This window comes from Orbicella faveolata, unplaced genomic scaffold (genome assembly GCF_042242905.1).
Source record: "Orbicella faveolata isolate gen_17 unplaced genomic scaffold, um_ofav_v1 contig_12, whole genome shotgun sequence".
Classification (NCBI taxonomy): Eukaryota; Metazoa; Cnidaria; class Anthozoa; order Scleractinia; family Merulinidae; genus Orbicella; species Orbicella faveolata.
This window is the reverse complement of record NW_028301539.1, coordinates 33,595,455-33,607,678: the sequence shown is the minus strand read 5'-3', so window position 1 is coordinate 33,607,678 and position 12,224 is coordinate 33,595,455. Positions and strand designations below refer to the sequence as shown.

The following is a 12,224-nucleotide window of genomic DNA, read 5'->3' as shown; positions in this document are numbered from 1 at the left end:
ATAGTTTTCGCTGTTCTTTTAACTGTTGACTTCGATATTTCGAGTGCTTTGCTTCAAGTTCTGTTGCTGCGATCTTTCAGTGTTTCAATTCCCGTTTTAGCGCTGTCCTTCCTCGACGCAATTCCAAGTTCACAGAAAGTGAGCCGTGGATGCATAGCAAAAGAAGTCCATTCATAACACGGATGATATATGCAAATGGAAACAATTTCTTATTTAAATTCTCCCATACATTAAAGGTACTGTGTTTCTTGAATTTGTAAAGACAGGAATATGCTCGCCCGTGTGGCGAATCTTCGTTTGGAAGCGAACGGACTGAAAATGCTCGCCAACCTTCAGCGTGTGTGTGCTTCGAGTTACGCCCTTGTAAGCCGTAAGTTTTCAACCGCCTAGATGTTTTTCGATGCAGTCGAAACAGAGAATTTATTCGATGCATGTTTACTTGTTCCATTGTGAGAAATTCTCTTGCTATCTGGTTTGAAAACCAAGGTGTTTTCCTTTGAATTATCGCTGTTAAACGTTTCACTCTGGCCATGTGGTTGTCTAAGCCGTTCGTTTCTGCCATGTTCAACATGGTCAGTCGAGACGAACATGTTTTCAGGTTATGTCGAGTACCCGCCGTGCAGATCGATTTGGATAAGTTTTCCTCTCTCGAAAACTACACTGCAGTTAAATGTTCGGGATAAAAAATAAACTATAGTTATGTATTTTACAAAATATGGTTGAAAATGCTCAGCCGAGAACCTGTACGATTTCAAATTGCCGTCGCCTTCGTCGTGTTGTGTTATTTTGAATCTTGTCGGTGAAGTTGCAGTCGAAGACCACATGTACCAAAACACAGAATGATTACAAATACAATAAGAGTCCCAAAATACAGAAGTCGGTTTTAAAATAGCCTCATTTTTCTTTTCGCTTGATTGTATACTTTTTCCAGCCCAGCGTTTTTTAGCATGCTCTCAAGTTACACCGTTTTTAGGTCTAAAGGCTTGGTGGGTTCGGCCGCTCGCGCTCACTCACAACGGAAGGTTGGACTGCTTTTATTTTAGTTCAAACAATATCTGACATTTGAAGTATGTTGCATCATTTCTCGTAGTACGTTAAACACGATTGTAAATTGGAACTGTTTTCCATAATTGAAGAATATATTCATGAGTTTTAGGCGGTCAAAATCGAAACGTTTGTTGAACTTTGAAAAGTGACTTTCGCTTAACGAGCATTGCCTGTTGTGAGCCTTTGAAATATGGGCAATTCACATCGAACTGATTCGAAGTGTTATCTCGTTTGCCAATGAATTATTTTCTTTAGTTCATTCTGCTGTGTTTATGTCAGATATTAACAGTAGATACTCCTTTAAGCTCTTTTTGCCATTTTCTTAGTAAAATGCTTGCCTTATCAACGAACGATGGCGAAAAGAATTCGCAATAGGACAACTAATTAGCTTGGCAAACAAGGCTGTTTCTAAAAGTCCTATCACAGTATGACTTGGCCAACTCGTGAAAATACTTTGTCCCTTGTTACTCGGATGTAATTCTTTCCGAAGCGGAATTAAAATTCATTCCGACTGCTTCCTTCATTGACAAATACTAAATAACTTTTTGAATTGCCAAAAGCAATTCGACTTATGGCGCCATAGTGAAGTGGTCATGAGAAAGGCGGGCGGCTTCCTTTGTTTTGAAGTTATTTCAGTTCAGGCAAGGAAAAGTGACTTCGGATGCTCGCAAAGTGTATGCAGTTTTGTGGAGAGAAAATGCAGAATCTTCCTTTTGCCCTGCTTCTGTATTATGGTAATAAGATGAATATTTTACTGCGTTAACATATTTATGAATTCGCTATATCATGACTCTTAAGCTAATTCAGCGCGAAGGGACGAGCGAATTCGCGTGCTGTCGTTGTTACATTACGCGCGCATTTCTGTGCGGATGTTATTTCTCGAGAAAATGCCGACGCCAGTAGCAAGTTTATGAAGGTAAAGCTCTATTCCTGTTCATAACATTAGCAATCAATCGCACAAAAGGTATTGAAAGCGTCTGAAATATCAGACATTCGGCCGATGGGTTTGATACGAATTAGCGAGACTTCTATCTCGCTTTTTCCCCCTCTAATCTTAAGTTGTTCCCGCACGATTCGCGCGAATATTGCCCGCTAAGGAAGTGAGATGTCAGGGAAACGAAGGCATTTAGAAAATTGCTCTCCGAGCTATTTGTTCTAGAATGTGTTGACAGGTCGATGGCCCAAAAACGTTTGGGCGTGATGACCATACACGTGTAAGTACAAACCACACATGTCGATCAATTTTACTGAAAAGTGATTAGATTTTTTTTTTTCACCGAGCGACCTTAGTCAAGTGTTTTAAGAGTATTACGAGTAAACTTGGAAAATACGCGCGACATTGAACTTTTTACGTGTCCCATATGTATACAGTGCGAACAAGACCTTTTGTTGATGGAAATAATTGAAATATTCGACGTATGCCCCGGGGAAATATATCTATATCTTGTTGGTGCTTGTGCAGAATGGCGACATTGTGTTTGTTATTATGACAGCGTGGTTTTTGATTCACGAGCTTCGAAAAAAGGACATTGTCCACCTTTATTTTGGTTTAAAATAACTTTAATTCGGCGCAGAGTGTTTTCAAGATGTCGGCTCGATTGTTCTTTGCAATGCGCATGTCAGTGTTTTTAATTACTTTACTCCAGAAAGGCACGTAAAGGCCTTCCGAAATTAAAAATGTACTCCTTATGGAAAGGTCTGATTAAGTAAGCAAATAGCTTTTTCTCTTTCTTGATCCATGTTAGTTTTCCATAAAGGCGGAAGCCCATTTTTTGGCGATTATTTGGCTTCGTGCAAAATTAATTTGTTCGCCTGGCATTAGAGCATTTCGCAAGCGAGTGACAATCTCGAAACTTGTCGTAATTTTGAGATGAGTCTTGGCTCATGTTGTCATGTTTAGCGCTCGAGAGAAAGGCCAGAAAGAAACCGCAAACCAGAGACTTCACAGAGAATTAATCAGTTAATTTCCTGAAGTCATAAGACCTAAACGGTGATGATATTTGCGAAAGCGACTTTCGACTTTGTTTATGGCAATTTCGTTTGCCCTGGAGGCATTTAGGAAGAAGCTTTTATGTCCTTAAACAATAGGTTTCCTGCGAATTCGCTTTTGAAAGTGCTTCCTTGAGAAAGGTTTTTAATGGTTCCCTACTATGTTTGACCGAAGCAAAATTTTGCTTCCCACTGCGTTGAAAGGAAAGACATTTCCCGCCTGTACAGCGCATAAAAGAACTTTGGACTGTTCATGTCGCTTTTCACCAGAATTAAATATAGTTGTTTTTTCTGTTTTCTTGGCGACTCATAATTGATATTTGTTCTTGAAACAGCAGTAGGTGATTCCACATTGTGTAATTCCAATTGCTTTCCCCCTTAAATTAAAATAAGCACTGGCTAAAATGAGTCGATCTTTTGGACGAAAGACGTCGGTCAAACATCTGCGTCTCATGCGATTTTCTCCGCCAGAATACGATGTTGTTTTTCTCTCGTGCGAAGGAGTGCAATCAATGTTTGCTTTCTTCAGCAAAGCATTCCTTGATAGACAATGGCTTTTAAAGTGTATTTTGCTTGTGTGAGCTGAGTAAATAGCGCGGATGAGCAGTGTTCTCAAATTTAATGCGTATGCTAAAGAATTAAGCAAGGCGAGCTTATGGTTGGTTTCGATTAAAAATGACACTGCTTTCATTGGCTGGGTCCTATTTTATGGTCGGTTTATGTGATTGTTATTTTGCGGACAACGGCATAGGGCGAACAAAGTGAAGCGAAATGATGTTTGTAGTTGGCACTGAAGTTGACCTCGGACAGAGTCGTATGCCAATATGAAATTGAAGTGCTTTTAAAAGATAATAATTGCGGCCAAAAAAATGCACGCAAGGTGTTTAACATATGACGGACCATGTAAAAATTAATTGTTTTTTTTTTTTGTTATTTCCTCTAGCCCCCAAAATACAAGATTCAATTAAGTAAAGGGAGCCAGAAGTCGGAACAAAGGCCACTAAGTAGCCAGCTCGATTGAAGAAATGACTTTAAAAGCTCTGTTACGGAGGTTTTTAGTTGCTAAACCATGAAACAAAAGAGGCTTTCGTTAACAGATTCTCTCGTATTATTGTTCCAAGAGTTGTCCCGATTCTTTTGTTGGTGATTTTGTTTACTCAAAGAAAAGGCTGTTCCTTATTGCTTAATCCAGGGATTTTCTGAGGAATAAAAGCATCTTTTGATAATGACCGAAGACCTGTTGAGCGAAAATGCGTACCGTCTAGCTAAGATTTAAGCTGCATTTTAATTTAGTATTAGCATCGCCAAGCAAACGAGATCTGAATATTTCACCGACCACAAACCAATTATTCGTAACCCAAACCTATATGCAAAATGACACGAATTTCCATTGCAGAAGAAGTGCAAAATTTGAAAGTTATGACAGAATGTTGATTAATAAGTTTATTCCAATATATGTACAACTTTAAGCAAATGTTGTGATCATTTTGGTTTCCCTGAATGAAAGAACTCCTGTCGAGCGCCAAGCTGCCATTTTGTTGTAAGTACTCGCTAACATGTCTTTGCTCTACAAAACTCAACGAGAAATGATAGCTAAAAACTCTCGGGCTTAAACCTTGATTTGTTCAGTAAGAATACTAACCTTCTGCCGCAATTGTACCCGTTTGATTCACGGTTTATTTTTAATGCCGTGGAAGAGTATTCGAAGCCGGCCATGTTTTCATGTCTTAAATGCACTTTTGCTTTTGGGTTTCGAAACTCAAGAAGCGTCTTAGCCCAGTCGTACATTGTACTAGTAAGGCAACACGCAACACTAATTTTCTGTTTACTTTAAAACAGAAATTTATACCCACGTCTTCTATTACTAGTAATTTCGTCAAATCTGTGTATATTGTATTTCATGTGTACGTAGTCATATGCATGCAAACGCCAGAACTGCCGAAGTTCTGTTTCAATTGTTGTAGCTATTTTGTAACTTTAAGAAATTGTAGGCTTGTGGGATGATCAATCTACGTTTGACTCCTCTCTAGAAACTTTTCTAAAATTCGCTTGCGTTCGTGTGGAGGCTAAGTTACTCTTCATTGCTTGCTAGAGTTAATACGAGTAAAGTTCGTGTTTCAACTGGTGTAGATATTTTGAAATATTATGAATTTGTAGACTTGTGCAATCAATTTAAGTTTTGCTCCTCACTAGAAACGTTTGAAAAATTCGTTCATGTGGAGGCTTAATTGCTCTTTATTGCTTGCTAGAGTTAAGAAAGTAGAGCTAGGAAAACGTTTTCGTGTTTCAGTTGTTGTACGGCGTAGTTTGAAACATAAAATTGTAGGGTTGTTGGACCAATTTAAGTTTTACTCCTCACTAGAAACTTTTTTAAAATTCGCTCGTGCTCATATGGAGGCTAGATTGCTCTTTTTTGCTTGCTAGAGCTAGAGTTCAGGGGAGTAGAGAGAGTTTGGGAAAGGTTTTCGTGTTGCTCAGAAATTAAGACGCGTTCATTTTTGTAAATAGCAGGTGTGTTTGTGTATTTCTGAGTAGGCGAGGTAAAACGCTTCGTTAGAGTCTTTCTGTCTACGATCTCATTAAATATTACACGTATTTGTGTGTTTAGCTGTATGTGTTAAACTTTACTTGATTTCATATGTTCGAGTCCAAGTCTGCCACCCTTTATCACTTGGCTATGCTTTTTAAAGAACCTCATTGTTCAGTTACGTTTTGTAAGAAAATGAGACTTTGACCATGTAATTGGGAACGAAAATCAATACCTTAGTGCCGTTTACAAAATCAGCAGACTTCTGATGTTAAGTATAAAATCGAATATTCCCTAAAATTTGTCGGTTTACTTTGGGAAACATTTCAGAAAATTTGTGCCAACTGGTATTTATTTAATTCTCCTTTTAAGGTCGTTAAGTCAAAGAAAAACTGTTAGTACAGCAGTTATAACTTGGAATAATGCAAACTTTGAATAATTCAGGCAAGTGTGAATTTGGAAGAGCAGACAGCAGTTGCGGCCGTGCGTGTGTCATAATCAGTAATAATAAAGTTGTCATATTGTACACTTCCTCTGGGAAACAAAGTCATCTCGAAAATAATACGACTATTAAATTATGTTTGTCTTCTACGCTTATAGAAAGATTCCTGTCGTGAAATTGCTTCACAGCATGAAATGCAAAACTCGCTATGAGGTAGCAAAAATCATGCAAGATTAAGATTGTTTATGTTTCCTTCTTTATTTCTTTTTTTAAAGAGAAGTTGTTGTGGTTTGATTGCGTTGGAGTGAAGAAAAAATGGTAGCTGCCATCAGTTTTAATGGAAGCATGAAAGTAAAGTGTTTTAGTTTATAGTTCAAACTTCTCGCTTAATAAGTAAGGTGTTCTGTAGCCTGAATTTAAAGGTAAACAGCAGAAAGGCATAGAATGATATAATATTGAAATTATTTCTCCGTCCATGGCTTGTGAAGCTATTTTGTCGAGTTTTGAATTAGGTCGCCCACACGACAAAGAGCTTGTAAACTTAAAAACAAATAAATTTCTTTTTAAGAAATTAAAACTGTCACATTGTGACATTTTTGTGTATGATTTTAATTTTCTTATATGTATTTTTGATAGCTTCAAAATTGATCGTGGACGGATTTTATTTCTTGGCAATGTTGGCCTAATTCCAGCAAAATTAATTGCTGATAACAGACTCTAATATCTCTTTCGTTTTTCTGAAATTTAACGTATTTTGCGAATTGCATGTTATGTTATAAACTCGTGTTTGAATATCTTGTAACAAAATTCGTATACTTGTCACGTAAAGGTTCATAGTTCGTTGTTTTATGAGTGATGTAGTGAGAGCTTTGATAGTTATTTGGAGAGAAAAATACAAACAATACAGGCAGTGTTTAATTCGTTTGCTTTTCTCTTGACATCCTGACTACTGCCTTATAGTTGTTCTTGTCCTTTACTAACTCACTTTTATTATGCTAAATGTCAAACTCGAAAGAGTGTGATTTAAAGTCTTCTTTATTCTTTTGTAAATCCTTTGTTTGGACGAACAAAGGACTTTCGCCACGAACGCATCACAAACCGTTTTATTTGCCCATGTTGGAAACTTCACTTTTCGAGACAGGTTTAAACCACAACAGAAGAAAAAACCATTGTGTATCTACTGCTCAGATCGAAACTAGAACTTGAAAGCACTTTGCTTTGTGTCTTTCAGAGGTTTCGATTTAATCTGAAAAACTGTTTCAAAAGTCTGGTACACAATTAAGTCAGAGAATTATTTGCATCCCTAAGGATATCAGTTTTATCACATCGCTGGGATCAAAACCAGGACGTATAAACTGCGATAGTGGTCTGTTAGCGATATATCTCCGAGTACATTCATTAATATTCCTGTTTTTCACCTTGAATAACGGAGACCTCGGACAATCAGGAACAACATTGCCAAGGTCTTGTTTAGTTTCCGTAGTGATGCACGTCAGGATATAACATAAGCTTATCAAAAAACGTGCTAAAATCCTCCAGTGTTCTGCTTTTCGAGCTAATATTTGAGATTATGGAAATTAACTTTTAGCAGTGAAATTACTAAATGTTTGTTTAGCTTGCATGGATATTTCCTCCGAAAATGCGAGAGCCACCTTAAAACCCATGTTTAGCTTTAAAATATGTTTTATTTCGCCGTGTCGATGAGAGTTATTGTTATTGTTATCGCGCAAATGATGCCGCCGTAGATTTTAATTTTCCTTTCAAATTATGCCTGTTTAGAGGCTATTCTAGACACCAGAATTATCTCTTAGTAGTAATTACGGCTTCTTGTTTTCCAGCCCGCCCAGCCGAAGTAATTATTGTATTTTCAGGGGGAAGAGATATCATTTTAAGTCGCTATCATTTCACATAAACAGTCATTTGAATACAGAATTGAAGTTCTTAAAGCAACATTTTCCTTCGCTTGTTCTGGAGCTGAAAACAAGCCAAATAAAAGACTAGAAAGCGCGTAGAATTAAAAATCTTATTCTTTGTTTGTATATCAATTTTTCTGTCTTTAAATTATTTCAAACCTCCTTGGCGGTGCAATTTAATTTACCGTTTTAGTAAATTTGACAACGTACTTTAAAAGATCACGCATGTAGCGGCACAAAGGTATTTTAAGATGTGACGAACTTACTGGAATATTTTTAACCCACAATTTTGAAAGTGAAAATGTTTTCGCCTGAATTTTAAGCGAAAAAAAAAAAATCGTTTTCCTACTTCCGTCAAAAGAGACATCGCTGAGAACTGATTGACTTTAAGCTTAAGGCCTCGAGGTTAGGGTGTGAACAAGAATGGCGGTTAACAAATTTTTGCACCAAATCATTTTTATGTGTCCACTAAGATGCAGAAACATTAACAAGACTACAGCGATTTACAGGGTTAGGAAAACAAATTATCACCGAGTTCGTACTGAAAATTATACTCAGTTTATTGCATATCATTTGGACTATGTAACAAGTTTTTCTGGGAGATTTCGGCTGAAATTCTTGGGTCTCGTAAATTCACTTGTTATTTCTTCCATCTTTTTAGTCGTCTCCTCGCCTTGGTTCAAGGTTCCTCACTGAATTCGTCGACCAACTCCCATTTCAACAAGTCTAGGGCATCTACAATCTTTTTTTATACACTGTAAAATAGAAAATAGATAGTTAGGACCGAAAATGATATGCATAAGGGTCATGCAGTGGGCTCCAGTCCTGCGATTTGAAAATCAAGGTTTTCTTAGACCTAAACGTCTGCGAAGATTTCCTAATTTTATAACTTATTTTAACTTGAATAAACCCTGCCATGGGTGCTTAAAACAATTTTCCTAGGCATTAATTTTGACTCGAAAAGCGCGCGAACATGGCGTTGAATACAGCCGTGTTTGACACGGAGAAAATGATGTAAAATAACTTCAGTAAAAGTAGGTTTGTGGAATATTTAAAGCCTGTAAGCTTACGGGTACCTTAGAAAATATTTTGCTGAATATTGAGTGGCATAGAAGCTCAATTGATTTAGTTCCACCCATGGTTCATTGGGTGTTTTGTCATGAATTGTCATCCCGTGTTAGTTTTGTGCTTGACCGTGGTTGCCAAGTTGTGTTCTCACAGTCATTGCCAGTGAGCTGTTGTAGTTTAATTTATGTGATTGCCATTATTATATAGTACCTTGTGTCGTTGTTTCTTTGTTTTTCATCGGCGTGTAGTTCTTACACTATTGAGATTAAGCATGTTAATTTATTTCCTTGATATGAGTTTCATTGTGGAGTCCTATGCACATAGCGTTGTTGTTTCTACAGGGCCTATAGGCCGTCTCTCCTAAGCGGTCAGCCGTATACCATTCCTATTGTATTTCTCGGTTTCTTTTGTATGGCAAGCTGATTTTTTCCCATTAGGAGTGTTACCGTTTCTGGTCGCTAGAATGACCCTTAAAAAAATTAATTTTCCAGTTCGTACCAGGTTTTCTCGTATCTTTAACCTGGTTAAATCATGGCTTCGTGGCGATCGCTAGAATTACTTGATTGTATCGTTCACACAGAAGTCCCTCTCGGGGCCTCTTTACACGACTCTAGACTCTGGTTTCTGTCTTGGAAGTTGGTTTTGTGTCGAATGATATTTAATCTGGCCCGGGATAGAGCGATTTCAGTTATAGAACCTATCAAGTGTTCGCCTGAGTCTTATTTATTCCAACTGCAGCTATTCCATTGATCACACTCTGCAAACCAGCCAATGCTCACTTGTTTTGAATATAAAATTATCCTATATGTATTATGTAGAGTCATTTATTTCTAGGTCCCTGTCCACTTTAGGTCTTTCTTCACTCCTTTGAAGCATGTGTTAAACTGATTTGTTCCCTTCTTCTTCTAGGATTTGTGCTTAACAGAACCAAGAATTTACAGAAGAAGTCAAGCAAGACAACGTCGACGCCCTTTAAGTTTTATACAGTTAACCCTTTACGTCCTACGTTTAGCATTTAAATTCTCTCAACTGTACCTATAGATTTTCTTTCATTTCTACTTGATGTATTTAGTTGTTAATCAATGCTATTTTCTAGGGATGATCAGCTCCCTCTTTCTCATGTCCCACTGCTTAAATGTGTTGTAGAACGGTGCGAAGAAAACAGAATTCGATCGCTACTCAGGTTAAAAGGATTAGGATGTTTTAAGGTCGCCTTCTTAGTGTTTCTAACATGACTAAACTTACAAAGTGCCTAGCTCCCAGTTGGCTTGATAGTTGAGTTGGTTGAGCACTGCACCGGTATCGCTGAGGTCATGCTTCGTGACTAAACAGTGTTTGCATCAGCTAGAAAAGTTTATTAAAAAGACTTCAATGGAAGATAAGCAAGAGAAAACGTAAAGCCTAAATTTAACGTAGGTTTTACTCAGTCCTTGCTTGTTGTTTCGCAGCATTATTATTTGACAGTTACTTTTTGGGCCGTTTGGCGGGTTAACCCTATTGAAACCCTCGTGTGGCGCTTATGCACAAACCTTTTTTTTTAAACATATATATTTTCAGCTTTGCTAGTAACGGGAGATGTCACGTTTCAAAAGTTAATTATAATACCACCAGTTTGACAGTTTTTGTTTTAATTCTTCGAGTTGTTGACAGAAAGACGGCAATATTTATAAGTGTCAGAGATAAAATCTAACGGTTATTGCTGGTGTTACTTTTTTTTGGTTCTGTCAGAGAGGTGAACTCGCCATTTTCTCGCTTTACAGGCGTGTAGTAATTATCTTATGGCCATGGACCAAGGAAGTTTGAATTTAAAAAGCGTCTTCTATGTTTTTTTTTTTTAACCTCATTTTCACGAATTTGCAACATCATACGATTTTTTTCTCATGTAGAATTTTGTCTACAAATATTGAATCAAGATAGTTGGCGGTTTTCATCGTTATCTCCAGTTCTTCACAAGAACATATGCCTACTTTGTTTTCTGCTCATATCATAACTCATAACTCATATCTCATTGGTAATTCAGCTACTTATACTTATGTTTGCATATGTTGCTAAGTAAATACATAACGGTTTCTATTTCTTAACTAGTTTGTTGATCCTTTCTTCTCTTAACAAGATTCGGTGTGGTATAATTGCCATTTGCAACAGTTTAATTTTCACTCTTTACAGCATTGTTTTAAAAAACCATTTTAATGCCATCTGCCTTCGCGGGCGTTAGTAATTTAACGTTAGCGTGTAAATTCTTCCCCATTTGTTATAGCATTGTTGAAACGTTCTGAAATGGTTTCTTTCTTTCGTTGTAAGGCAGTTTTTAAAGTATTTTTGTTTTACCTACTTCAATTAGTAAAGCGACTTCAACTTTGTTTTACTGAATTTTGGACCCATTCAGTTAACGCAGTATACTCCTTAAGTTTACGTGTCGTCGTGTTAATGCCCCAGGTAACATTAATGGCCTCCACAAACCGCAATTAAAATGTTTTTCAAAACAACCATGTCCAACGCGTTGGGTAACGGTAAACAATAATTAAACACGCAAAATATTTAAGTACACGTAGAGAGGCAAGGCAAAAGTAAATTAAGAAATTGCGACTGCCTTTATGTGTCCTTATGACTGCCTTTATCTGTCCTTATTTGACGTTTGTGGTGCCGTTGACATTACAACACTGGCAAACTTTGCCTTTTCAAATTTTCAAGGCAATTAACACTCATTACATGAGCGGTTTAATAGCTTACCGCGGGGACCTGCTCTTTGGTAAATGCCCATTGAACCATACTGAAAACTTGCTTTTTCACTCGTTTTGAGATAAGTACATTACAATCCGTCACAAGTATTTCTTTTGAACACTTCACTGTCCGGCAGTTTTACTAGCTAGTAAATAATATTTTCAAAAATTTTGCAAACAAGCGTGTTGAAACTTAGAAAACACTGCAGTCATCAACAGTTTACAGAGTACGCTGTCGACGACTTGATTAAATTTTAACAAGAGTACCTGTTATTTAACTAAGTTATACTACCAGGTTTTCTCCACTAACACTCCCAAAACATGTTGAAACACATGCGTCATACTGATAAATTATGAAAAAGGGTTTAGGAACGCTTGCTTCATTTCCATTCATTACATGTTTACATTTGATGTCGCCGCGCTGTCGTCCGCCTGTTAGCGGTTTACTTGTAATTGCTTTGATGAAATAAAACGTTGCTCTTTTCAGTCTAAGCTCTTGTTCATAAATTATTTCTGAG

At 37.2% G+C, this 12,224-nt stretch overlaps 2 long non-coding RNA genes across 5 annotated transcripts; one reads left to right on the top strand and one right to left on the bottom strand.

The window, feature by feature from the left end:
* Positions 1-31: 31 nt before the first annotated feature.
* On the top strand, positions 32-12,198 carry LOC149117605 (uncharacterized). Of its 3 annotated transcripts, XR_016205706.1 has the most exons (3): positions 1,791-1,963; positions 3,980-4,576; positions 9,896-12,198. It is a non-coding gene; the product is annotated as an uncharacterized LOC149117605 (long non-coding RNA). The 3 variants fall into 3 exon arrangements; XR_016205704.1 differs by lacking the exons at positions 1,791-1,963; positions 3,980-4,576 and adding an exon at positions 32-370; XR_016205705.1 differs by lacking the exon at positions 3,980-4,576 and having other exon boundaries at positions 1,790-1,963.
* Positions 8,458-9,896, bottom strand: LOC110057898 (uncharacterized). 2 transcript variants are annotated; one of them, XR_002297591.2, is made up of 2 exons: positions 9,197-9,896; positions 8,458-8,673 (listed from the first exon to the last, which is right to left on the bottom strand). It is a non-coding gene; the product is annotated as an uncharacterized LOC110057898 (long non-coding RNA). The 2 variants fall into 2 exon arrangements; XR_016205707.1 differs by lacking the exon at positions 9,197-9,896 and adding an exon at positions 8,995-9,184.
* Positions 12,199-12,224: the final 26 nt, after the last annotated feature.